Source organism: Callithrix jacchus, chromosome 1, assembly GCF_049354715.1.
Source record: "Callithrix jacchus isolate 240 chromosome 1, calJac240_pri, whole genome shotgun sequence".
NCBI lineage: Eukaryota > Metazoa > Chordata > Mammalia > Primates > Cebidae > Callithrix > Callithrix jacchus.
Genome location: NC_133502.1, coordinates 205346382 through 205373710, shown reverse-complemented (window position 1 = coordinate 205373710; position 27329 = coordinate 205346382). Strand labels below are relative to the sequence as shown.

Sequence of the window (27329 nt, the reverse complement as noted above, 5' to 3'; positions counted from 1 at the left end):
TCTCTTCAATTATGCCTTGTTAAGCAAACCTTTTCCTTATTTTCTTTCCCCAAACAAAAAAGGTTTTTTTTTAAAAAAAAACAAACAAACCCAAACCAAAAAGCCTACACCTTTCATTTTTAATCCACGGGAAAGGAGTTGGAATAACTAGAGATTGTTTCCGTTTTGTAATTATATAAATATTATTCCTTGTTTGACTGTCCTTTTACTGGACCATTTTTTATCAAAGATGTTTACATTACTGCAACACATTGGAAACAAACGAAGCAGCCATTCTGCAGGGAAATGGCATTGACGGTTGCCATGGGAACTGTGTGAAGTCACAGAAAGTAGATTATCTCATAATGCATTACCCAGTGTTAGAAACAGGCAGCCTGACTAGAGAACAAACTACCAATTAAGGAGCCAGAGACTAGGAACGAAATACAAGGCTGCCTCTGAAAGGTCAGGTTCAAGCTAATTTATTGGTTACTTTGCGCTACCCAAACCAATTATTCTGATTGCTTTCCACCCTTATAAATCTATTGTAACCAGTTCAGACTTCTATATGAGGAATATTCAGAAAAGTAGAATTTTACATTTTAGAGAAAGTTTCAGAATTAATTTTTTAAAAAAATTATTTTGTTTACTTGCTGAGATTTGTAAGTTACTATCTTTTTATTTATGAAAGCATATGGGTGGCAGTACGTGTATTAAAGGTGTGAGTTCTAGTATAAAATTGCTTGAGTAAGAGTTCCAGCTTTGCCTCTTTTTAGTTTTTCGGTTTTGTACAAATAGCTATGCCTCTAAGCCTTGACTTCCTTGATTGTAAACTGGGAATAATAATACTATCTCTCTTTATATCTTATAGGCTTGTTTTGTGGATTAAATGAAACTAATCCAATCAAAGGGCATAATGCCTCTGTTTTATAAGGGGTTGGTTATGTTTATCTAAAGAAGGCATCCAGATTTTCTACATCAAATGAGGCTTGTTTTTGCAAAGTTAGGAGTTTCTTAAAAAGCTCATCCTGTTAAAAAAGAAAAAAAAAAAAGGAGAGAGAGAGAAATATGTGTTGATTACAAAGTCTAACTTCAACTCACCTAGAAAGCTTTATCAAACTATAAGTTTTAGGGGCCCACTGTAGACCTAGTGATGAGAATGTCTTGGGATGGGGCACAGATACCTACATTCTCAGTGACCTCCCTGAGTGAGTCTATTTCAGTTTAGTCAGCCTGAGAATCTCTCGTTTTATAAGAGTCATTTGGTTGTGTCCATTGGAATGCATTTTTCGAAATCCTATTTTCTGGGTTTGGTCAGCTCATGCCAGGTGCTGCCTGGGTAATGAAAATTTTAACAGGCCTCTTAGGTGATTCTGATGCAGGTAGTACAGAAAGCATAAAATATAAAAAAGAGCTTTTCCATGTCCTTTTCCCACTGAACCTCACTTTACCACTGGGAAAAAGAGGTTCTTGTGATGTTCACAGCTGCTTAGGAGCAGGGATGGAGTTTTTCAGGGGAAGAACAAAGAGGCTAAAACTTTCTTCCACGTGGCAAGCTGTTCTCTGGATCTCTTTGGTAACACAGGCTCCTTCCTTTCCTCTACTTTCCTTATAAGGCCAAATAGAAACCAGGCTGGGTCCCCTGGGAAGGAAGCCTCCCATGAGTAGCTTAGCCACTTCTATTCTCAGGGAGGAAAGAAACATTTCTTTTGGACTTGTTCTTCTTCATTTCCTTTAGTTACTAGAATTGAGAGCGTCAAGGAGGTGATGTGCTGGCTTACCAACTGGGTTTCATAAACACACACACACACACACACACACACACACCCTGATCTGTAGCCCTAGCTGATTCCTGTGGTGTAAATACTCCAACCTATGGCTGATTTCAAGCTATCAACCATGAAGTTACTGAATAAGTGGGAAGAGACATGCACAGTTTGTTCTGAGTCAGTCCAAGCCATCTCCAGTACATCTCTGGGCCATCAGAGAACTAGGTTGTGGACCCGTTAGAAATAAAGGCACAAAGGAATAGGCCACTTGGCAAGGTCTAGCCTTGGCCTTGACCCAGAGGGACAGATGAAGGTCTTCCTTACTGATGTGTGACTCAGCTCAGTTTCCCAGGGTAGACAACCTCAAAAAAGTGTAAAGAAATTTCTTTGCAAATGCCGCCTTCAGTAGGTTGGTAGTTGCTGCTTGGGATGCCGTGTGGAAGGAGGCGGAGGCCCTCTCTTGGCTTCACAGGATGATTACTAGGGTCATTCGTGAGGTTTGAAGTGAACCTGGAAGACAGGAGTGAAGGCATGTGTGCTTGCCATCTGCCATGCGGGGATTCCATTCACTCATTCATTCAGAAAACACTGAGTTTCCATTCAGTTGCAGGCACTGTTCTAGGCTCTGAAAGAAGCTTGATGACTAAGATAAAGATCATGCAGAGGCTTGTGGAATTGGGCCTAAAGCTCTAATTAGTAACAAGAATTTCCTGTCTGTGTGTATTTTTTATTTTTTTAGACGGAGTTTCGCTCTTGTTACCCAGGCTGGAGTGCAATGGCGCGATCTCGGCTCACCGCAACCTTCGCCTCCTGGGTTCAGGCAATTCTCCTGCCTCAGCCTCCTGAGTAGCTGGGATTACAGGCATGCGCCACCATGCCCAGCTAATTTTTTGTATTTTTAGTAGAGACGGGGTTTCACCATGTTGACCAGGATGGTCTCGATCTCTTGACCTCATGATCCACCCGTCTCGGCCTCCCAAAGTGCTGGGATTACAGGCTTGAGCCACCGCGCCCGGCCGCGTGTAGTTTTTAATACCTAAATAGGTAGTATGTCAAGACTTCAAGGGTCTTATATTAAATATCTTTCCATTAGAAAAATGGATGACTCCAGCATTGAGAGTGGCTCTAGTTCAAGCCCCGTCTCTGGAAGAAGGAAGAAGCGATGAGAGTACAAGTGTATGAGAGGGATAAAGGATACCTCTGTACTATCAAAGAGGATGCATCCAGTGATACTTCATTTTCAGGAAGGAATGAACAAACAGACAAATAGCGTAATATGTTTTCAGTTGTGAGCATTTCTTACGCCACGTTAAAACTCTGTGGTCTAGCTAATGCATGTGGGGATTAATACCTAGATGATGGGTTGATAGGTGCATGGCCCACGTTTACCTATTAACAAACCGGCACATCCTGCACGTGTATCCTGGAACTGAAAATAAAATTGAAAAACAAAACAAAACAACAAATAGACAAAACTCTGTGGTCTTACACATAGAGATAAGTTGGTTCTGCAGGAAGATGCAAAGCTTTGGAAGATTGAAATGAATGGATTCGAATTCCACTTCTGCCACGTTCTTAATTTTCCTTCAGCAAATGTGTACTGACTGCCTATTTTCTGCCAGGTCCTATGCCAGGTACTGGGAGGCACAGGAGAGTGAGATCCTGCCCTCTCTTTAGGGAGCTCATGGTCCATTTAAGAGCTGTGTGAGAGGTGTAGGGCAAGATAGTCAACCTCACCAACTTCATGTGTAAAATGCGTATATTTTTTTTTTTTGAGATGGAGTCTTGCTCTGCCACCCAGGCTGGTGTTCAGTGACGCCAACTCAGCTCACTGCAACCTCCGCCTTTCAGATTCAAGTGATTCTCTTGCCTCAGTCTCCTGAGTAGCTGGGACTACAGGCATATGCCCCCATATCCGGCTAATTTTTGTATTTTTAGTAAGATGGGGTTTCACCATCTTGGCCAGGCTGGTCTCGAACTCCTAGCCTCAGGTGATCCACCTGCCTCGGCATATAATAACATTTCTGATGTGCAAATGCTGCCTTCTGCATTCTTCTAATAATACCATTGAAGGGCATGAGGAATTGAATGAGATAATGCAGAAAAGCAAAACTAGTGGCTACAGACACCTGGCATACATTGGTTTCTTTGTCTGTCTTCCATTCCATGTTTCCTCTATAGCTGTAGGTTAGGGCTACACACGTGATGCGTTCTCTGCCCACTCCTGTAATCTGGTCAAAATGAAAATCAAGAGCAGCCTCAGAAGGAAAATAATTCGCAAAAGTGCACTATGAGGTTGGAGGAGTGTGCCTGATGATTGGAGGCTCTTTCTCATCCGATTTACATCATCTGATTATAGGTCCACCTTACCTTGGCAACCATACATTTTATCCTAAAAATCCACTCACATTTCAGTTGTTTAGGACTTGAAATAGTTTCTCCACAGAGAGGATGTTTTAACTGGCTTCAGGGCGACCCACAATGACACATGAAGTTTACAAGTAATTTCATCTAAATCGTAAGTTCTAGAGGTTCCCTGAACCCCAGGCTTCCATGAACGTTGACTTCTCAGGGAGCACTAGGCAGAGATTCAAAAAGCTGGCCCTAGGTAGCTGTAGCAAAATTTCTACAGCTTTAAAATGGGGATTACAACAGTATCTACCCCACGAATTTATTGTGAAGAACACACAGTAGGCTTGCAATACGTGTTACCTGAATTATTGTCCTCATCATGGAAGATTGCTCTCATGGAAGCTCTCTCTGCAACAGCCAGAGACAGTAGTGTTGATCGACTCATTATCAATATGAAATGATAGTGAGTAGTGGTAATATATTAGAGATGGTCTCCATATAAGCTTCAAAAGTCTTGCTATCTTTCCCTCTTGCTCTCTCTTTTTAAAAGCAGAGCCTTCTCATCTTCCTTCAATGCCCAGTCATCTGCCAGCTGGTTGCATCCTGGAGAAGTGGAGTAGTTTTGGGGAGACAGTGGGAACAGGGAAAGAAGAGAATGGAAAGGATAGGAAAGGGACAAGTAAAAGGGGAGTAGGGTAGGAAAGACTTGAATTATTAAACATTAAGGAAGGCATTTGTATTGATTTTCATCTCCTCCACAGAGAGGTAGAAAATGTGGTGGGTGATGGAATTTTGTATTTCCTCTCTTCCTTCTAATACCACATGTGAAAGTGCAAATTCTAGGGTTGCTTGGTACCCGTCTTGTGGAACCCAGTAGATTTCCAGCCGGCTGTGTGTCTGCATGCATTTAGATGCTCTGAGCATGTGATTCAGGGAAGACTGATGTCTCTACACTCTACACTCTATTTATTTTCTTGCACACAACATATTTAATTCCAAGGTGCCCAAGGCATTTTGCAAACATTAAATTAACTGTTAATCCTCTCTGTGTCTCTATAAAGCAGTGAAAATGTATTTTATTATAAAACATTATGGACTAAATCTGAAAAATAGACTTAGCAGGAATAAGGATAATCAAGAGGGATGAAAAGAGAAAGACACAATAGGAAAAGGAGACCCAGGTGAAAAGAAAAGCCTCCTGCAGCTCCCAGCCAAGGATAGAAACTTCTGGCAAATTTTCTCTTTGGCTTGGAGCCAAGCCAGCCATCCAGCATTCCAGGTGGTGACTCTATATATGTGTTTCTAGTAGCTACATAACCAGGAGTAAGATACATCTCCACTTGAAGACAAAATTTCCACAGCTTTAAAATGGGGATTACAACAGTATCTACCCCACGAATTTATTGTGAAGAACACACAGTAGGCGTGCAATACGTGTTACCTGAATTATTGTCCTCATCATCACCAGCCATAAACATCAAGCAAATTTCTCTCTTGATCACCGTTGGTAAGGGGGTTGTTTTGCCCCAGCCAAAATGGTGTCTGAAAACTCCCTAGGATATACATTACAGAACTGTCCCCAATTTGCCACACCTCCCTCTATCAATCCCCTTAACAGTGTGACTTTTCAGTTCCTCCTATGGGGTGGATTCTACTTACTTATCTCTTGAATATGGACAGATTTTGTAAGTTGCTTTGGCCATGAGAATACAAAAGAAGTGGCATTGTTGCAGTTCTGAGTCTAGACCTCAAGCCACCTTTGATTTGCTCTCCTGGAAACTTTTGAGTTGTTCTGCCGTCGTGAGGACAAATCCAGGCTAGCCTCCAGATGATGAGACAGGTATGGTCTAGGAGTCCTCAGCACCCCATCTGACCGTCATCCTAGGCGGATCAGTCCTCAGCCACCTGCCAGATGACCTCAGATACAGGAGTGAGGAGGTTGGCACAGGCTGTGCCTGGCCCAGATTAGCAGGACCACCCGTCTTACCTGTAAATCCATGAGCAATAAAAGACGGTGAGTATCTTCAAGTGAGAAATTTTGAGAGCGGTTTTTTTTTTTTTTAATGCAGCAATATTTACCTGCCACAGCAACTGTTTTCAGGGTTACTTTTTGTTTACTTGTAGGAGATGGGATCTTGCTAAGTTGCCACAGGAAGGGTTGGCAGGAAGGTTGGTGGAAGCGACCTAAAGAAATTCTTCCAATATCTCTAGAATTGTTACTGCGATGGTCTAAAAGTGTTTTCCAAAATTCATTTGCTGGAATTTGATTGCCAATGTGATAGTGTTAAGAGGTATGGCCTTTAGGACATGCTAAAGTCATGAAGGCAGGCCCTCATGGATGGAGTTATTGCCCTTAGAAAAGGGCTTGAAGGGGCTGGCCCATCCTTTTTCTCTCTTCCATCTTCTGCCATGCAAGGGCGCAGCAAGAGAAATGACCCAGGCTCAGGTAGTTTGTTATAGTAGCGTGAATAGACTGAGACAGATACCGATCTGTCTTAGTTCACTCAGGCTATGGACTGGGTGGCTTGTAAACAAAAGAATTGTATTTCCCACAGCTTGAAAGGCCTGGAAATCCAGATCCTCTTCCTGCATCACAGATGGCCTTCCTCTTGCTGTGTCCCCACATGGTGAAAAGGGCAAGTGAGCTCTCTGGAGTCTTTTTCTATAGGCGCATTAATCCCATTCATGAGGGCTCCACCCTCATGCTCTAATCACCTACCAAAGGCCCCACCTCCTAATCCCACCACGTTGGTGACTAGGTTTCAGTATATGGAACCTAATATCAGGTGGGGGCACAGACATTTCATCCATATCATTACCTCTCCATCCAGTTTCTCAGCTTCCCACTCGTCTCCTTCTGCTAGTCTCACCTATCCCCTTCCTCATCTCCCATTCTCCAGTCCATTCTTCTTTCAGAACAACTTTTTTTCTGAAATGCAAATCTTGTTCTGTTGTTCTCCTACTTCAAATCCTTTTTGAACTTCCCATTGCCCTCAGAATGAAGCCAGAACTCAGAGCATAGAACACGACACTCTTCCTGACAATCTCTCCCCTGTCTCCCACCTGTTATATATCTGCCTGTTGCCTCCCACTTCTTACCTAAGATCTAGCTGTGGCTTTTGGAGTCTCTGAGGAGCCCAGGCACAGGTTTATCCTTCCTCTTTTGGGATTTGAACAAATTGAGGGAAACAACCCAAAGGAATCAGAATACCAAAGTATCTCTCATCTCTCACCTCTCGTGGTGATAAGAGCTAAGTTAGATGACACAGCTCGTGTGAGTAGCATGGGTCCATTAGCTGAATCCCTCGAACTGGGCAAGTTACCTATCCAGCCACAGGCAGTGCAGGCTCAGGGGATCTTCAACCAGTAAATATTAAATGCATGACATAGACATGCATAGAGCTCTCACTCCTTGCATGTAATGTGCTCCCCACAAAATAAGGGAGATCTATTTCATTCTTTCCAAATTTACCAATCAGATAAGTCACTCTATGTCCCCTGTGATGGAGTGAGTTAAGGGTGGAGAAAGGCCATATGAAAGACTTCAGGAGAAGGGATGGTGTATCCACCTATCAATATTGAGCACTCATAGTCCTCTGAACATACTCTGCTGCTTCTCTTGCATCACTGTGTTTTTGAAAATGGTGGTGCTTCTGCCTGGAGCACTCTCCTCTGCCCATTCCTTGTCTATCTCCTTTTATTTAACCCTCTCTGACTGAGTCTGTAGAGCACTCTTCTGAAAATTAAGGGAGAACTCTTACTTGACCCTCTAGGAAGTGTCTGGAAATTAAGTGCCCTTTAATAATTTATTTTTGAGCACATGGAAGTGATATTTGACTTTGTCTGTGGTCAAAGGGTAACATCTGGACAAGTAAGCTTGGACAGTAGGGGAGTCTTGAAAAAAATTTTCAGGCAGAGAGGACCTCTTAAGCAAATTCAGAGATGAGAAACACATATCGTATGTAGGTTGGTTTGGCTAGAGCACAGGCCATACAAAGAGAAGTGTTGGTATATCAAGTTAGAAAAGTTGGTTAAAGCTAGATTGTGAAGGGTCTTGAATGTCAGGCTAAATATTTTGGTAGGCAGTAAAGAGCCATTAAAGAATTCAAGCAGACTAGTGCGATCAATAATGTATTCTTGACATTTAGGCAGAAAGTGTCTAATATTGCCAACTGGCAAGTTTTTCACCTGTTGAGTTTTAGCTACGTTCCTATGCAATTATTCTCAGCACAGCACCTTGGCTTGTTAATTTATTTCAAATCACTTTCACTTAAAAAGAAGAAGAGAGGGTAGCAGAGAAATAGATGCATGAGTAATTCCTGCAGTTCAAAAATAGATAACATGTCTCTCTCTCCTTCCCCCCACCCTCACCACTCCTCTCTCTCTCTGCCTTCTTTGTAGGTGTTCTGGGGAAAAGAGTATCAGATTTGTCTTTTATTTGGTGATGGTGATGAACAAATGTAAATCTCCAGTCTTGGTGAAGAAAAGTTAAGAGCAGTTAGTTTGAACTCTCCTGGTTTATACTATAAGCTACCAAATGGGAGGTCTAGATAGAAAACTTTCTGCAATTATTGTTGGGTGGTCGGTAGCAGCTGCGAGAGCTTGGGAATTGACATCCTCAACCTTGCTCCACCCATAGCCACACTTCAGGTTGTTATAAAAGACCTCACGGTGAAGTCATCATGGTCTCCGAAGACCGCACCAGCCCTTTGATGTTATTAGATTAGTGATGTCTGTAGCTCTGTGGAAGTCCAGAGGGAAAATGCAAAGAAACAAGACTTGTCAGGAGACCCAGTGTGATAGATTAACTGCATTAATGGTTCGAATTCCCTTCTCCTCCCAATGTCCATGTGGTAACCGTGTAACTTTGTAGTACTCTCCCACTCTGAATCTGATGTTGGGTTTAGCTGTGTTATATGCTTTGGCCAGTGGGATGTTAGCTAATGTGAATCAGGCTGAAATTAGAAAAACATTTATGTGATTGGAACTGCTTTTGCACCTTGGCTATCACTATGAGAACATTCTTGGGCTAGCCTGTGGGAAGATGAGAGAAATATGGTTGCCTGGTTACTCCAACCAGGACATCCTAGAGTAGCTGACAAGTAGGCAACTCTCACATGTGTGAGCAAGTCCACGCAGCTGAGCACAGGCAGTCAGAAGAGCTGCCTAGTAGGCACTACATGAGCACTACAGATGTGCAAATGGTAAATGCTGTTATTGTATGCTACTGAGATTTTGTGGTTGTGTTACATGGCATTATTGTGACAACAGATAACAGATACATCCAATGACTGGACTTGGTGTGGGAAAGGGACACTTGCAGAAATCAGGAAAACACCCAGGATTTTCATGCCCCTTGGCTGTGGCACTCACACCTGAATGAGTCTCCCTGCTTCCCTTCTTGTTTTACTATAGCAGGTGTTATTTTCCTTTTTTACTAAAGTTTTCATTTTTTTTTTTTTTTTTGAGATGGGGTCTCACTCTGTCACCCAGGCTGGAGTGCAGTGGCACAATCTTGGCTCACTGCAACCTCTGCCTCCTGGGTTGGAGCCATTCTCCTGCCTCAGCCCTCTGAGTAGCTGGGATTACAGGCATGCACCACCATGCCCGGCTAATTTTTGTATTTTTAGTAGAGACAGGGTTTTGCCATGTTGGCCAGGTATGTCTTGAACCCCTGACCTCAGGTGATCCACCCACCTCTGCCTCCCAGTGTGCTGGGAAAATAGGCATGAGGCACCACGCCCAGCCTAAAGTTTTAATTTTTAAAGTTGAAGTTGTACCTTTATCATGGTTGAGAGACAGAGTATAGCATAGTGCATATTCTTGGGTTCACGAATAGCATTTGCAGGATCTATGAACCAGGATGGGAAAATACTGCATTTTTCTTTTCACTAATGTTTCCCCGCAATTCACTCGTAAATACAGGCAGCTGAATAATACATGGTTGTGTTAGCAGTACCTGAGAGACTTTGTCAAGAATAGAAATTGATAGTTTTATGCTCCATTAGTGTTATTGCTCATGGCTGCTTAAGTGGTGGATATCAGACCTATCACTGAAACTTGCTGGTAATGTGATAACAAGGAAGCACATATGTTGACATATTGCATTTTAAAATATTTTGATAACCCTATTGAGATATGATGAGTTTCTACTGTAACTCTATGGGCTTTTAATGTTTTCAACATTTGGAACAAAGGAGATCCCAGGCTTCACCAGAATGCCAAGGAGTAAAGGGTTCGAAAATTTTAAGAACCCTTGGTAGAGTGTTTGAGAGTGGTCATGCTAGATCCAGCCTGCTGGATTATACTATAGCTCTGCTGCTTACGAGTTTGTAATCATATAATAATTATTTAACCTCTCTGAGCCTGTTATCTTATCTGTAAAGTAGAAATAATAATAGGGAAAAAATTCTAGAATTGCTGTGAAACTCAATGAGTATAATGTGTGCAGGCTGCTTAATACAGTAGATGGGTAAACATAAAACATACCTTTTATATCCTTAGCCCTAGTAAAATATCATTATTCATGTATATTGTTTAAAGGGTTAAATAGTTGTACAAGCTTTCTTATATAAAACACCAGTTCTCTGCCCCTTTTGTTCTTTCCCCGGAAACAATACTTAAATTTTTTTTAATGGACAATCATGATGTTTACTTTTCTGTATTTAAAAAACTAGCTTGTATTGCTACTTGTTGATTTTCCAGTTTCAGACATTATCTAACAATTTGTTCTACCAGATGTGCATTTCTGTTTTTTTGAGGCAGAGTTTCACTCTGTTGCTCATGCTGAAGTGCAATGCTGTCATCATGGCTCATTGCAGCCTCAACTTCCTGGGGTCCAGCAACCCTCCTGCCTCAGTCTTCTGAGTACCTGGGACTATAGGCACATGCCAGCATGCCTGACTTATTTATTTACTTATTTATTATAGAGACAGGGATAGGGTCTTGCTATGTTGCCCAGGCTGAAGTGATCTCGCCTTGGCCTCCCATAGTGCTGGGATTATAGGCGTGAGCCCGGCCGAGATGTACATATTCTTGCCATACTCTCATCCTCCTAATTAACGTCATGATTTTGATTAGATCGGTATTGTTTGTTTATATTATCATGACTGTGTAAATGCTATCCACAGCTGAGCAATGCAGTATATTATGATTACTTTTCCTTTCCGGTAAACTTGGTTTTCCCTGGAGCTATTGATGGTCCTGTATTACTTTTTATTTTCTATGTTCTTATCCGTAATTGAACCAGTCTTTTCCATTTGTCTAAATCTCTTCTTTTCTCAAGACGTAAAGATGCTTTGGTTATTTTCTACCTACCTAATATTTGTGAGTAATATACACTGAGCCTCTGGGCCTGTTCCATCATGGATTACTAGCCCTTTTATGCGTAGAGCACTGATCTCATCTTGTAATCTTCTTTATCAGTCATTCTGGGGATTCTTTTAACTTCTCTCCTGGGGACTATCTCTTATTTCTAATATCCCATATCTTCTTTGTGGGTTACTCTTTCCATTTTGTAGTTCATATTTTCTAGTAGTTTCTTGGGAAAGGAGTCACAGAATTTTTAAAGATTTGCATATCTGAGAAATAATTAATTTGACTCTTAATTGATATGTTAGCAAGGTATAGAATTCTAGCTTGAAAATAAATTTTCTAATGAGTTTTAAAGACATTCTGTTTCCCAAAATTACCACTGCCTTCTAGTATCTGGGGTTGTTATTAAGAAGTCTGAAGACTTTTTGATTCTCTGTCTTTCGTATGTGTTCTTTTGTTCCCTTCTGTTTTAAGAAATTAAAGGATCTCTTCATACCTGGTGTTCTAAAATTTCATGATTATGTCATTTGATTTGGGTTTATTTTCATCCATTTGTGCTGGGCATTCAATGCATTTTCAAGTCTGACAAATTATGCTACTTTATATATTCTTGAATTATTTTTAGATGCCTCTCTTTAATTTTTTTTTGTTCTCCTTTTCTGGGACTTGTAAAAGATTACATGTCATCACCATGTAATATGTACATATTGTGGTATAATTATGACTGTCACATGAATTTGATGACATTGGCAATTAAAAAAATTTTGTTGTATAAATTTAAGGTGTACAACTTGCTGTTTTGATATACATATATATAGTGAAATAATTGTTATAAGTAAACAATTTAACATATCTATTATCTCACATAGCTACCTTAATTTTGGTGGTAAGACCACCTAAATTCTATTCTCTTTGTATGGTCCTCGTGCAATACTGTAGATCTCTGTATTTACTCATCCTACATAACTGCAACTTTTCACTTTTTGACCTGCATCTCCCTATCCCTTCCACCCCTAGCTGCCTTTGATAATCACCACATACCCCTTTTTTTCTATGTATTTGAGAATTTCTTCCTTTTTGTAGATATTATGCAGTATTTTTCTTCCTGTGCTTGGCTTATTTCACCTAACATAATCTCTTCTAGTTTCATCCATATTGTCCCAAATAGTAGGACATCCTTCTTTTAAAGCTGAATTATATTGCATTATATACATATACATTCCAATTTTTTATCCATAAGAATATTTCAGTTGTTTCCATATCTTGGCTACTGAATAATAAATAACGGGGCAGTGAACATGGGAGTGCAGATATCTCTTTGGTATATTGATTTCATTACCTTAGATATATATTCTTAAGAGTCATTGCTGTCTCATACAGTAACTTGCCCTCCCCTCCCCTCCCCTCCCCTCCTCTCCCCTCCCCTTCCCTTCCAGCCCTGCCCTTCATCCCTCCCCTCCCCTCCCCTCCCCTCCCCTCTCCTCTCCTCTCCTCTCCTTTCCTTTCCTTCAGAGTCTTGCTCTGTCACCCAAGCTGGAGTGTACTGGTGCAATCTCACCTCACTGCAACCTCTGCCTCCCGGGTTCAAGTGATTCTCCTGCCTCAGCCTCTGTAGTAGCTGGGGCTGCAGGTGCACACCACTATGCCTGACTAATTTTGTATTTTTGTAGAGGCAGGGTTTCACCATGTTGGCCAGGCTGTTTTGAACTCCTGACCTCAGGTGATCTGCCTTCCTTGGGCTCCCAAAGTGCTGTGATTACAGGCATGAGCCACCGTGCCCGGCCAGTAATTTTATTTTTAATATTTAAGAGATGATCCACACTATTTTCCGTAATAGTGGGACTGATTTACATTTTTCCAACAGTGTACAATAATTCCCATTTCCTCTTTTCTACATATAGGATCATGTCATCTACACTCTCACTCACACTTATCTCTTGTCTTTTTTATAATCATTTGAATAGGTATGAGGTGATATCTCAGTATAGTTTTCATTTTCATTGCTCTGATTATTTGGGATGTTAAGCATTTTCTTATATGTTAACTACTGTTACACATTTTCTGGAGAAATGTCTATTCAGGTCCTTTTCCCATTTTGAATACGTTATATGTGATTTTTTGTTTAGTTTTGTTTGCTATTGAATTATGTGAGTGCCTCACACATTTTAGAAATTAACCTTTATCAGAAACATGGTTTACAGATATTTTCTTCCAATTCATAAGTTGCTTTTTCATTTTGTTGATTGCTCCTTTTGCCGTACAGAAGCTTTTTAGTTTGTTGTAGTCCTGTCTGTTTATGTTTTGCTTTTGTTGCCTGTGCTTTTTGTGTCCTATCCAAAGAATCATTGCTAAGAACAATGTCAAGGAGATTTCCCCCTATGTTGTCTTCTAGGAATTTTATAATATTAGGTTCTATGCTTAGGTCTTTAATCCATTGTGAGATGAGTTATATGATTTAAGATAAGGGTCCACATTTATTCCTTAGTGTGTGAATATCCAGTTTCCAGAAAATTACTTATTGAAGAGTCTTTCTTTTCCTCACTGTGTCTTCTTGACATCTTTGTCTAAAACCAATTCACCATAAATGTATTGATTTATTTTTTGACCCTATTCTTTTCCATTGGTCTATGTGTTAGTTTTTATACCAGTACCATACTGTTTTGCTTATGATAATTTTGTAATATAATTTAAAATCAGATAGTGTAATGCCTCCAATTTTGATTTTCTTTTTCAGAACTGCTTTGGCTATTTAGGATCTTTTGTGATTCCTTAGCATCTTAGAATTTTTTTCTATTTCAATGAAAAATGCCACTGGAATTTTGATGGGGACTGGGTTGAATCTGTACATCACTTTGAAATTTTAAATATATTAAACAATATTGATTCTTCCCATCCAAGAACATGGGATATATTTTCATGTATTTGTATCTTCAGTTTCTTTCATCAATATCTTAGTTATGTAGTATACAGATCTTTCAGCTTCTTCTCTGAATTTAATACTAGTGTTTCATTTTCTGATGCTATCATAAATGGGATTGTTTTCTTGATTTTTTTCAGATAGTTCGTTGATGTACAGAAATGTCACTAAGTTTTGTATGTTGATTTTTTATCCTACAACTTTTTTGAATTTGTTTATTACTTCTAACAATTGTATGTGTGTTGTGTGTGTGTGTATGTGTATAATCTTTAGGGTTTTTCTACATATAGGATCATGCCATCTGCAAATAGGGATAGTTTTACCTCTTCCTCTCTGATTTTGATGTTTTTCTTTTTCCGTTTGATTACTCTTGTTAGTAATTCCAGAACTATGTAGAATAAAAGCAGAGAGTGGGCATCCTTGTCTTTGCACCAGATCTTAGAGGAAAAGCTTTCAATTTTCCCTCATTGATTTTGTTGTTAACTGTGGGCTTCTCATAATGGCTTTTATTATGTTGAGAAAATTTCCTTCTATGCCTAATTTATTGAGCGTTGTTATGAAAGGATGTGAAACTCTGTCAAGTGTTTTTATACGTCTATTAAAATGATCATGTGCTTTAAAATACTTTATTCTGTTAATGTGGTGTATCACATTAATTGATTTGTGTATATTAAGTTAGCCTTGCATTCCAGGGATAAAACCCACTTGGTCATGATGTACAGTCTTTTTGATGTGTTGTTAAGTTTGGTTGCTAGTATTTTATTGAGAATTTTTGCATGTATGTTCATCACAGACATTGGCCTACAGTTTTCTTTTGTTGTAGTATCTGTGTCTGACTTTGGTATCAGTTTGGAAGTATTCTCTCTAGTTCTATTTTCGGAATAGTTTAAGAAGAATTCATATTAATTCTTCTTTAAATGTTTGGTAGAATTCAGCTATGGAATCATCTGGTCTGACCTTTTCTTTGTCGGGAGGTGTTAAATTACTACTTCAATTTTTCATTTGTTATTAATCTGTTCAGGCTTTTGATTCCTTCTTACTCAGTCTTGATAGGTTGCATGTTTCTAGGAATTTATTTCCTCCAGTTTATCCAGTATTTGGCATATAGTTGTTCAATAATAGTCCCTTATTATTCTTTTCGTTTTTGATGTGTCTGTTGTAGTGTCTCCACTTTCATTTCTGATTTTATTTTTTGAATCAGTTTTCTCTTTTCTTAGTTAATCCATCTAAGAGGTTGTTGATTTTCTTGGTTTAAAAAAAACAATTCTTAATTTTATTGATTTTCACTCCTAATTTTTCTATCCTCTAGTTGATTTATTTCTTTCATCTTTTTTATTTCATTTATTCTGCTAACTTTGGGTATATTTTGTTGTTTTTCTAGTGCCTAAAGATGTAATTTCAGATTGTCGAGATTTTTCTTTTTCTTGTTTTGTAATATTGCCTTCTATTACCAAAACTTTTTTCTTAGAACTTCTTTTTCTGCTTCCGAAAGGTTTTCTTGTGTTGTATTTTCATTTTAATTTGTCTCAAGATATTTTTAAATTTTCCTTTTAATTTCTTCATTGACTCATTGGTTATTAAAGATCTTCCTTCATTTTATCCTCTCCAAAGAAACACACCCTTCATCTTTTTCAAAGTGGATACCAATTACTCAACTTTGTGTCATGAGAAAAGTGATCTGGATATCCACAAACTTAAGACAATTTTTCACAATCTTTCTTGCTTTGATATTCTTTTCTTCTGCTGCTAAAGTATCTAATGCCACCAATTTCTGAGTTTTCTGAGTACTCTGTTATCTAAGTCGAGTTGATTGCAGTTTTCATATGTCCAGCAGAAGAATCTGCTAAGTCATTTACCACTTGTTTGGGTGACGTCCAACTTTGAGAATTTCTTATGCCCTTATTTTCATTATTTTGGGTGTGTGCCTTAAAACAAAATATGTTAATTATATTTTTAATGGAGTTTCACAAGGAAGAGAAAATAATTGTGTGTGTATGCATCTCTCTCTCTCTCTCTCTCTCTCTCTCTCTCTCTCTCCTCATGGGTGTAACCCAGTGTGATTACCCAGAGGTTTTATAATCTTCACATTGGCATCAGAATGATCTTTTAAAAATGTGACCGAAAAAAGTGTACCCACTAGATGAAAATCTCAAATGGCTTATTTTAACACTTAGAATTAATGCAAATTCATTGTCATGACACTACATGGTCTGGTGCCTTTCTACCTTTCTAACTTACTTTCATACCTCATTTAATACTGTATTTTGGCCATGCTGGTCCTCTTTCTCTTCATCAAAGATGTTAAAGTTAACTGCACCTTTAGGACCTTTCTTCCTGCTGTCCACCCTGTCTGAAATGCTCTTTCCTGGATCTTCCAATCACTAGTTCCTTGCTTTCATTTAGGTCTCAGTTCAAATGAATCCTTTACACAGAAGCCTTCCTCACCACTTAAAACATGCCTGGAATAGAGGCAGTTGCTAATTACATGTCGGTTAGTGTGTAAGTGAAGGAAACTCTTTTAATAACCTCCCCCTTCTCGAAATTTTCCTGCCTCACGGAGCAGCATCCAACAGTCTAGAACCTGGAAGAGAGAGCCAGAGGAAGGGAGGTGAAGGTGAAGAGTGTAAATTCTGTGCTTTAAGAAGAAGTTATATGCATAGGGAGAACCCCATGCTTTATGCTAATCCTCCCTGGTGGGCTTTTATGTAGCATCGTCCTCCTCTGGGGCTTTCCTGTGGGTTGTCTCCAGACCAGGAACAAGCTTGCTGTCATAGCTGGAGAGAGGCAGGTGCTTACAACTAAGCCAGACCTAAAATAAAGAAATAAACAAAAGTTTTGCCCCTTCAGCTTTTTCCTCTATTCTGTCTTTTTGTTGTTGGCTTAGTAGTAGTCTCTGAATATTTTTGCTTATTAAATCTAAAAGTAATTGTTGACAATAATATGTCCCCTCAAAAGTTTTTGAATTGACACCTAAAATTTGTATCTTAAGTTTCAGTAGTTGCCAAGGAATAATTTTCAGTGAATTATAAATAGTAACATTTTAAAATAAAACTGCCACATTGTGCTTAAATGATTCCATAAGCAATTAGAAACTTACCATCAGATAGTAAAAATACATGAAAGTAATTTACTTTTAGGTAACAGGATATTTTACAACCTTAAGTAAATATTGTTAAGCATGGGTCAAAGTATTGATTCCTAACATTAAGCTTTGCCCTTATCAGGAATGTTTACAGGACAGGCAAAGCAAGGCAGTCCTCTGAGCCCCGTGATTTTGTGTGGCTTCCCAGACTCCAGTATTTCAGCCAGACCCATTAGTGCGTGGTAAGTTTTCATATCTCTAGGCAAGACATCTCGGTAAAGTTCAAGCTGAATGAGGAGCGTGTCTTTCTTTTAAAGTAAAGAAGATGACTGAAAGACAACATTGAAAAAGTGAGCCTCTGCAGGAGCCTGTTCAGGCACATCAGTTTTAGTAAAGAATCCATTTGGAGGTTGAATATCAGGACATTGATTTCTTGAAAACTATGCCTATCCAAACATTTCTTGAAAAGACTTTATCCCCAGGGGCATGTGTACCCACCTTTGAAGGCCACATATTTCCCTGAAAGTGCTCTCTCCTGGGATCCTTCTCACCTCTGGCTGTGTCTTTCATCCTCATGCTGGCATTCTGGTCATATGCCTTGTCCCTGAGAGCTGGCATACTTCACAGGCTCTATCCATGGTAGATATCTCTTTTCAGTACATAATTTCCTTTGATAAATTCGTCCATACCCTATATTTTCTGATAAATTTCAAGTCTATTATCTTCAGACCACACCTCTCTTCTGAGCTCTGGATCCATGTAGCCAAATTAGTTAAGATAAATTTCTACTCTGCTATCCCACATGCCACTGCCATTCTGTCCAGTATCACCCTCTTCTTCCCTCATGTTTAATCCTCCACTAATATCCAAACACTTATAATTTCCTTAGGGAATCATGCCTTTCCACATCACTGTCTTTTTGTGCATGCTTTCCTGGAACACCCACAAGCGTTAGTCAGCCTATCTAACTCATCCCTCAAATACTAGCCTAACCATGACCTAATTGATGATGCTTACCCTACTGTCCCGGGCAGACTCTTCCTCTTATGTTCCCATTGCACTCTGTCCTGTATACAGAAGATCAGGCAAATAAGCAACTACAAAACATTAAGACGGTTGTCTTTGTTTTGTAGTTGCTTATTTGCCTGACTTAATTTGCATTCATTCATTTGGCACAAATGTATTGAATTTCTCATATGTAACTGGTAATCCGTTAGGTCACGAGAGAAGAAAGACAAAGAGAGCACACTCACTTCAGGAGGCTTATGTCTCCTGAATACCCATCACCTGCATCTATTCACTTCTTCTCTCACTCGGCTCTGCATTCCTCCCAGCAACTGGACAGGAGTCCTTGTATTAAAAGAGGTTTAGTATACAGAGAAGCTCTGCAAGTAAATGAATAGCACTAATGTAGGTGCTTTGGACCTTATTAAGGTGCTCTGAGACTTCAGCTGTAGGCCTTGGGAGGGCATATGCTGATACCTTTGAGGTACCTTCAAAGGATTTATGGCCTCACTCAGAGTAATGAGAAGGGTGGTTCATGTATTTGTGTGTGTGTTTGATTATAAATTATATGCTCTATATTGTCCCTAGCTTCTGAGAATGAATAATATTCCTTGGAAACTTAGTCATTTAAAAATGATGTTAGAAGTCTGTTTTTCTCCCTGTCAATTTGTGTTCTTTGGTGGTTATAGCCTGCTTCCTCCCTAACACATAGCAGCTTCTGTCTCTGTCTCTATCTCTCTGTCTGTCTCTGTCTCTCATGCCCTTCCCTCTACTCACTTCTTCTCTCACTTGGTTCTTCATTCCTCCTAGCAACTGGACAAAATTCACTATTAAAAGAAAGGAAGATACTTCCAGAGCCCGAATTTTTCAGAACCATGGACAGAGGGGTTCCTCAAATGTTTTGCTCACGTTGTTCTTACACGCTTGATTTCAGCCCAGTCTGGAGATGGGGAAAACAGTGGGCTGAAATCATGAAGGAAGAGCAGGCAAAGGTGGGATGCTGACAACTCTTGGTGAGGCAGAACCTGCATGTGGTGCCGTCGGTGTCAATTCCAGGCCCAGTTATCTGAATGTTGATGGGTGTCTTCATTCTCTTGACTTTGCTGAGGCCAGGCCTTCGGCAATGAAATTATCAGAGCTGGGAGGAAGAGCACAGCATACTGACTTCCTGATTAAGATTTCCTAGGGTTAGGATTTAAATTGGCTTTTGTTTTTTCTGCAAACACTATTTGACAAAGAGTCAAGAGTGGCTGATAGTACTGGTTGGAAAATAAGGGGCATTTGCAGATGGATTAGGAAAGGACATGTCACACTCAGTTCATCGAGATTAGGGAATAACCAGAGTTTATGTGTAAAAGAATTTTAAATCCCATGTAAGCTGGCTTCATAGGGTTGCTGATGGAATGTATGCAGTGCCTGAGACTGAGAGCAGAGATGGAGACATGTCGAGATAATCTTTACAATAGTTGTTTCCTCCCCTTCTCTAACTATCTGAACACTTAATTGATTTTTCAACCAGCCTAATTTGGGTAGCATAGTAAATACTTATTCTAGAATGTATCTAGGAGTTAAAAGCCCATATTTAGGTGTCAGATATACACATCACCTAAATTTAAATAATTGATCCACTCTTTGATTTCCATGTAACCTTGGGCTAGTTATTTCATTTCCATAAGGCCCAGCCCTATATAGTCCTTGTGAATGGCGGTGCCTGGGTCGTACAATGCATGGATTTCCTGGCTGTATATGGCTGCTGGAAGCCTCATCATCTCATCTGAAAATAGGGACAACATCTTCCTCTTGGCAATGACGGGAAAGTTAGGTAGATTAAAGCACATAGACTGCTTAGTTTGATAACTGGCATAGAGTAGTCATGTAATAACTATTGGTTATTAATACCATTACCTGCCACCAATTTTATAGCACTATTAGATTTAATCCCTACAATCAATTTTTTAATGAATACTTTGCCCAGGGTCCTACTGCTAGTAGCTGAAACATCTTCCCTGGATTTAATTTAGGCAGTGAAACTCCAGAGCCTGTGCTCTTAACCAGCGTACCATGAATAACATGTGCATTTTCCTTCTTTCCTTCCTCCGTCCCTTTTTTTCCTCCTGCCTCCTGCACACTACCTCTCCCTTTCTCCATCCATTCATCTTCGCCATCATCATCATCACAATCATTATTCTCACTCTCTGTGATTTACCTGTCTGTCTACCTATCTCTATCAACCATCTCTTTTCTCTTTACACGTTATTTATATACGTTTAGTTAGGCCAATAATACAGAGAACAAACCCGAAGCTTATAGAACTCTACAGAGCCCAGATAACAGCCTATTTTCCGGAATAGAACTGTCTGACTCCAAAACCTGTGCTGGAATGTTTTTTTCACTACATCAAGATTATGACTAAATGTAGTTGTAATTCTTTCTCAGCACAGTTATTTTCAATTGCACTGGTAAGAAAGAAAAAATATAAAAGTGTCAGCTCTCTCACTCACCCATTTGTGCTCTTAGCAAACCAGAAAGCAAATTTTAATAAGAGGCATCAGAGCTGATATTTTGGGGATAGATGGTACATACTTTCAAGAATTAGGACGGCACCCTTTATCACTCACGTACTGTCAAAGGCTGTGATGGCTTCGTGTCTGGCTCTTCTGTCCTTTTTCCAAGCACCACCGCAAATACTACTACTGTTTTAAAAGCAATGAGCTCTCCTAGAGGAAAGCAGCACCCACAAAAAGTGTGACACGTCCTGCACATGTTTATAGAGAGACACTCTATGGAGCCGGCACAATTATCTGCAGTAACAGAGGAGAGTTGGCAGCATACAAATCTAAAACAGCAGGCAACTCTCGAATCATAACTCTTTGGCTTTGGAATGCATAGAATTCATTGGGATAATTTTGCATTTGATTAACTTTCCTAATTAGGCTTCCTATAAACCAGCATGACCTCTTCAGCATCCCTCCCAAAATACCTAAGTCCCTTGGCAGTAGCTTCCAATAATTTGGGAGCTGACTCCTTGTTAGTGCCCTTTCCCATCTCTGTGTCAATTGCTCAGAGTTACTGTCTCTCTCCATAATGTCCTGTACTTCAGCCTACCTGCTCACTCTCAGTAGATGACCTCACTCCAACCCCACCAAGAAAATGAAGACCTGGTGGCATAATTTTGTTCAGCTTCTTTCACATCCATCTTCAAAGAAGATTTCTAAGTAAGCACATGTCATAGCTTTCCTGGAAACTCTCATTTTTAATTATTCCATCCTATTTTCCCAAGAAACCTTAGAAATACTTGGAAATGCTAATGTTTTTGAACTGAATGCAAATGTCCCTAGATGGCCTATCTTGGACCCCAAATGACACAAACTGCTCTGTGTTCAGATATTTAGTGGAAAAATATAGGCACTTCTCAAGTCTATTGCTTTCCTTCCCACTTCAGAGGAAGAAGTGGTCCCCACTCCTTTCCAAAATAAACCATCCTCTTGCGTCTTGTTTCTGATTTCCTGTCAGGAGACAATGATATTTCTTGTTTTCTTCTGTTTTCAAGTTCTTCATTTCTACTGGTTTCTTTCATTAGCCTCCAAATGCTTTTGTGGTCTCCTTACAAAAATAAAAAGAAAGCAAAAACTCTTTACAAAGATAAAATTAAAGCAAAAACTTTTCTGGAACTCAGCGTTTTCCTCCAGCTGCACCTTGAGGAATTTGATTTTTTTCTTCTATTTGCCTTGATTTGTCTTTATCTCTCACTCATTACCCAACCTCCTGCAGCCGTCTTGCTTTTCTTTTCTCTTTTCTTTTATATATACTTACATTTTAGGTTTTGGAGTACATGTGAAGAATATGCAGGATTGTTGCATAGGTACATACATGGCAATGTGGTTTGCTGCCTTCCTCCCCATCACCTATATCTGACATTTCTCCCCATATTATCCTTCCCCAACTCTCTACCCCCCACTGTCTCTCCCCTAGATCCCACCCCCCACAGACCCCAGTGTGTGATGCTCCCCTCCCTGTGTCCATGTGTTCTCATTGCTCAACAACCACCTATGAGTGAGAACATGCACATGTTCTTTTCTCTTTTCAATGAACATGTACTTTGTAGGGAGACCAATCGCGTCCATGTAAACATTTTTCACATGGTATTGCTTTCTGATGTCTGTTCTCTCCCACTAGACTTTCTGCTCTGTGAGGCCAGGGAGGCTTACTAATTCTGTATCAGAATTCCACACAGGTTGTAGCATATTGTAACCACATTGGTCTGTTCTCATGCTGCTAATAAAGACATACCCAAGACTGGATCATTTATAAAGGAAAGAAGTTTAACTGACTCACCTTCAGCATTGCTGGGGAGGCCTCAAGAAATTTACAGTCATGGTGGAAGAGGAAGCAAACATGTCCTTCTTCACATGGCAGCAGCAAGGAGAAGTGCTGAGCAAAAGAGGGAAAAGCCTCTTTTAAAGCCATCAGATCTTGTGAGAACTCACTCAGTATCACGAGAACAGCATGAGGGTAACTGCCCTTATGATTAATTATTTCCCACTGACTGCAGATACATGAGCCAGCCCTGCCACGATCAGCCCACTTCAGTCCAGTCCAGCCCTGCCCAGCAACACCACTCTGTAAACCCATATATTTATGAGCTAAATAAATGCTGAGCATTTTAGGATATTGTGTTTTAGGGTGATTAGCATATCTAGACAATAGAAAAGGCTGAATCAAAATTGTCTGATTGGTGTGTGACCATCTTAATGATGAAATCATAACAACTGTCTGATTGAGCCAGCTTTCCCTCCCATAACACATGGGGCTTATGGGAACTGTAATTCAAGATGAGATTTGGGTGGGGGCACAAAGCCTAACCATGTCAGCAACTGTGCTAACATTTGTAGAATGAAGGAGCTCCACAAAATCCAATGCATCCTTTGCATTGTCACTCTGATGGTCTTCTCAGATGCATTTGCTGCTGCTGACTCTCCATCCTTCTGGAAAGTCTCATATTCTGGATTGTAGGACATAGCTCTTTTTCTCCATGCTTGTCTCAATCTGCTCCTAGAAGTAATGAATAGAGTCTTATTTATCCTGTACCCTAGTGTCTTACACAGGGTTGTAATGAGTTGAATGGGTGAATCACACTGGATATGTAAAAAATTCCTGTATTATGTTTTTATTCCAAGGCAGGTATTACCTAAATAGGTTTTTAATTCTGTGAAATGCCTGGTCTCTTTAGTATGTGATAGTTTGAACTCTACCTTATTTATATCCATGGATCATTAAACACTTGCTCCTAATAAGTATGGAATGCTCTCCCTTTGTATTTAACCTCACATCTTTTTGAAATAAGTAGTCTAAAGAAGTTTTAAATCGAATTTCAACTAAGATTTCTGATTGAAGGTCAAGTGTGCCTTATCTCTTTTGCAAGAAGAAGCAATAAAAGTGCCCAGAGCTACCTGCAAGATGAGTGGTTAATGGGAAATTAAAAGCTAGACTTACTGCCCTCAAGACTATGTGACAGGCTGATTATAAAAATCGCCTTAATTCTTTATACCTTCCTGTATCCTTGCCCTTTGAAATGTGATGTTTTTTCCAGCAGCCTTCTCACCCCTGCCCCTGAACTGTGGCTGGCTTTATGACCTGCTTTGGCCTGTCGAATGGATGGAAGTGACTGTGTGTCAATTTCCAGTTTCAGCTTATGGCTGAAGCAGTCTGGCAGGCTTCCATTTGTTTTCTTAGAACCCCATCATCCCCATGTGAACAAAATCAGAGTAATTCATTAAAGGAAGAATCATGTGAGGTGGAAATGAATCACTTCAAATCATCCCATCCTAGACCAGCCAAGTCTCAGCCACTGGCCAGCTGACTGCAGCTACATGAGCTGGCCCAGCCAAGATCAGCCCAGTTCAGTCCAGCCCAGCCCAGCAACACCACTCTGTAAACCCTCAAATTTATGAGCTAAATAAATACTGAGCATTTTAGGACATTGTATTTTAGGGTGATTAACATATCTAGACAATAGAAGAGACTGAATCAAAGTTGTCTGATTGGTGTGTCTGACCATCTTAATGATGAAATCATAACAACCGTCTGACTGAGCCAGCTGTTGTCTTGACTGATTTTTTTAACAGCTTTATTGAAATATAATTCACATGCCATACAATTCATCTATTTAAAGTGTATAATTCAATAGCTTTTTAGCATATTCACATTTGTGCAGCCATCACCACAATCCATTTTAGGACATTTTGTAGCCCTTCCCTGCAAAACCCCATACCCATTAGCAATCATTCCTGACTTCTCATAACCTTCTCCCCCAGCTGCCCTGGGCAAACAGTAATCTACTTTCTGTCTCTATATATTTGCCTATATGGAAATGGCACATAAATGGAATCATGTAATACGTCATCTTTTGCAATCGGCTTCTTCTTAGCTATGTTCATGTTGTGGCATCTATCAGTACTTCACTTATTTTTATTACTGAATACTCTTTTATCATATGGATATACCGTGTTATATTTTATCATTTGTCACTTGATGAATATTTGTGGCTATTACGATTAATGCTGCTGTGACCATTTCTGTACAACTGTTTGTATGAACATACACTTTCATTTCTCTTGTGTCTGTACCCAGGAGTAGAATTGTGCAGTCATATCATGACTCTATGTTTACTCTTTTGAAGAACAGTCAGATTATAATCCACAGTGGCTGCACCATACTTCATTCCAGCCAGCAGTATATGAAGGTTCTAATTTTTTTCACATCCTCAACAATATTCGTTATTATTTGTATTCTTGATTATAGTCATCCTAATGGGTATCCTGTTATGGTTTATTTTGCAATTCCTTGGTTGCTAATGATGTTGCGATCTTCTCATGGGTTTACTGTCACCATTTCTTTATTTTCTTTAGAGATATGTCTATTCAGGTCCTTTGTCCATTTTTAATTGGGCTCTTTCTCTTTTTATTATTGAATTCTATCTTGATTGCTAGTTGCTGTGATTAAAGCTAATATTTCCATTGAAATTCAGTTCCCCATTATTTTTAACTATACTTTGCTTTAGCTTCCCATCATGACTGACCATCAGATATAAAATCCTTTTGAAAACATAACATTTTGGGCTGGATATGGAGACTCATGCCTGTAATCCCAGCACTTTGAGTGGCCTAAGCAGGTGGATAACTTGAGGTCAGGAGTTCAAGACCAGCCTGGCCAACATGGTGATGTTCCATCTCTACTAAAAATGCAAAAATTAGCCATGTGTGATGGCACATACCTGTAATTGCAGCTACTCAAGAGACTGAGGTATGAGAATTGCTTGAACCTGGGAGACGGAGGTTACAGTGAGCCAAGATTGTATCACTGCATTCCAGCCTGGGTGACAGAGTAAGACTCTTTCTCAAAAACAAAAACATAACATCTTGGGCTCTACCTTTGGAAAGTCCAATTCAGTAATCCAGTAGGGAAGGGGAAAATTCAGGAATTTGTGTTTAAATTAAAGTACCAAGGTGATACTACCAATCAGCTACATTTGAAATCACTGTCTTGGCCCATATATTTCTAGGTGAAGCAATGTTGAGAACGAGGGGACTTTCTTGTGTATTGCAGGTCAATCTCAGGAAGAAAATAGAGGCTTCCAACTCTTATACCTTGTTATATTATTTTCACCATGTTTTGTAGGCTTAATAAATGTTGTGTTTAGATAGAAGCAATGGGCAGAGGATGCACAGGTTCAGCTATAATACTTTATGAACAGCTATTGAGAAATACAGACCCACTGTCTGTAAATTGTAACTCAAAGGCCCCAGAGGAATAAACTAACAAGAACTCAAAAAAAAAAACCCAAATATTTACTCTTCCCTGCTATGATCAGTAGCAGTTGTCTAAATAGACCCCTGCCTGGGAGCTGGGGAAGGGATTGGGAGAAGGAAGCAGTGAGCAGATTGTAGAGGGCAGTCATGCAGAGATGGGAGCAGTGGAACGGTCTTGAGCCTATAAAATCGGGGTGTAGATCCCAGTTAAACATCATCAGCTTCCATAGTCCACATTCAAATTCTGGGAGAAAAGTGCTGTCACAGACCCTATGATGAAAGTGCCAAGAGGAACTCCAGCTTTTGATTTGGGCACTATCGCTAGCAGTAATACATGTGTTTTTAATCTTTACTTTATAAGAGTTCTTTACAAAGAGATTTGTGGCAGAGTTAATCACCAGTCCATTTAAAAGCAGGTTATAAATTCGTAAGCCATCATTGCACCTTAACTAAGGACAGACAAAGCCTAGAAGGCAGAAAACCAAAAGTTTAACATTCTGAGTATTACTATTTGTCCAAATTCAGAATTAGTTTTTAAAAAATTAGTAAATTTCTTTTTTGAGGTAGGTAACATTTAGATTTAAATGCATGGAATTAAGAGCTGGGCTGCCTGGATTTAAATCCTAGCTTTGCTACTTATTAGCTGTGTGATCTTGGAAAGATTAATATCCACCTCTGTGTCTCAGTTTCATCTTCTCTAAGATAAGGATAATAGCAAGACATTCTTCACAGAGCTGATATGATGATTAAATGAGTTGATCTATTTAAAGTGCTTGCTGTGGGTATCTGGCATTTAGTAAACCCTATCTCTGTTTTAGACATATAGTAAATACTATATATATGTTTACTAAATACATGTTTAGTGTTTACTAAATAATATCTTCATTGCCACCACGGTTTTAATGCCATTGATTTTTTGACTGGCTCATTCATTTATTCATTCAATTCATTCATTCATTCATCCATTCATTCATTCAGCATTTTCTATGTGCCAAGCCCTGCACAGGCATTAATGGTACAGAGATAGGAAAGTCGGGACAGGGGGTCTTGTTCTCAAGCTCATGAAGTTCCAATAGAAAACCACTCTCCTGGCCAGGCACGGT

At 39.6% G+C, this 27329-nt stretch overlaps 1 protein-coding gene across 8 annotated transcripts in view; it reads left to right on the top strand.

Moving 5' to 3' along the window:
- The first annotated feature begins 387 nt into the window (after nt 1–387).
- Nucleotides 388–27329, top strand: part of LOC144577990 (uncharacterized) — a 206605-nt gene continuing 179663 nt past the window's right edge. For 7 of the 8 annotated variants that reach the window (XR_013522902.1, XR_013522896.1, XR_013522897.1 and 4 more), the window contains exons 1-2: nt 388–444; nt 17556–17655. The gene's annotated coding sequence lies outside the window, so the exon portion shown is untranslated. The remainder of the gene's footprint in view (nt 445–17555; nt 17656–27329) is intronic. The other variant, XM_078339246.1, reaches the window with a different exon arrangement.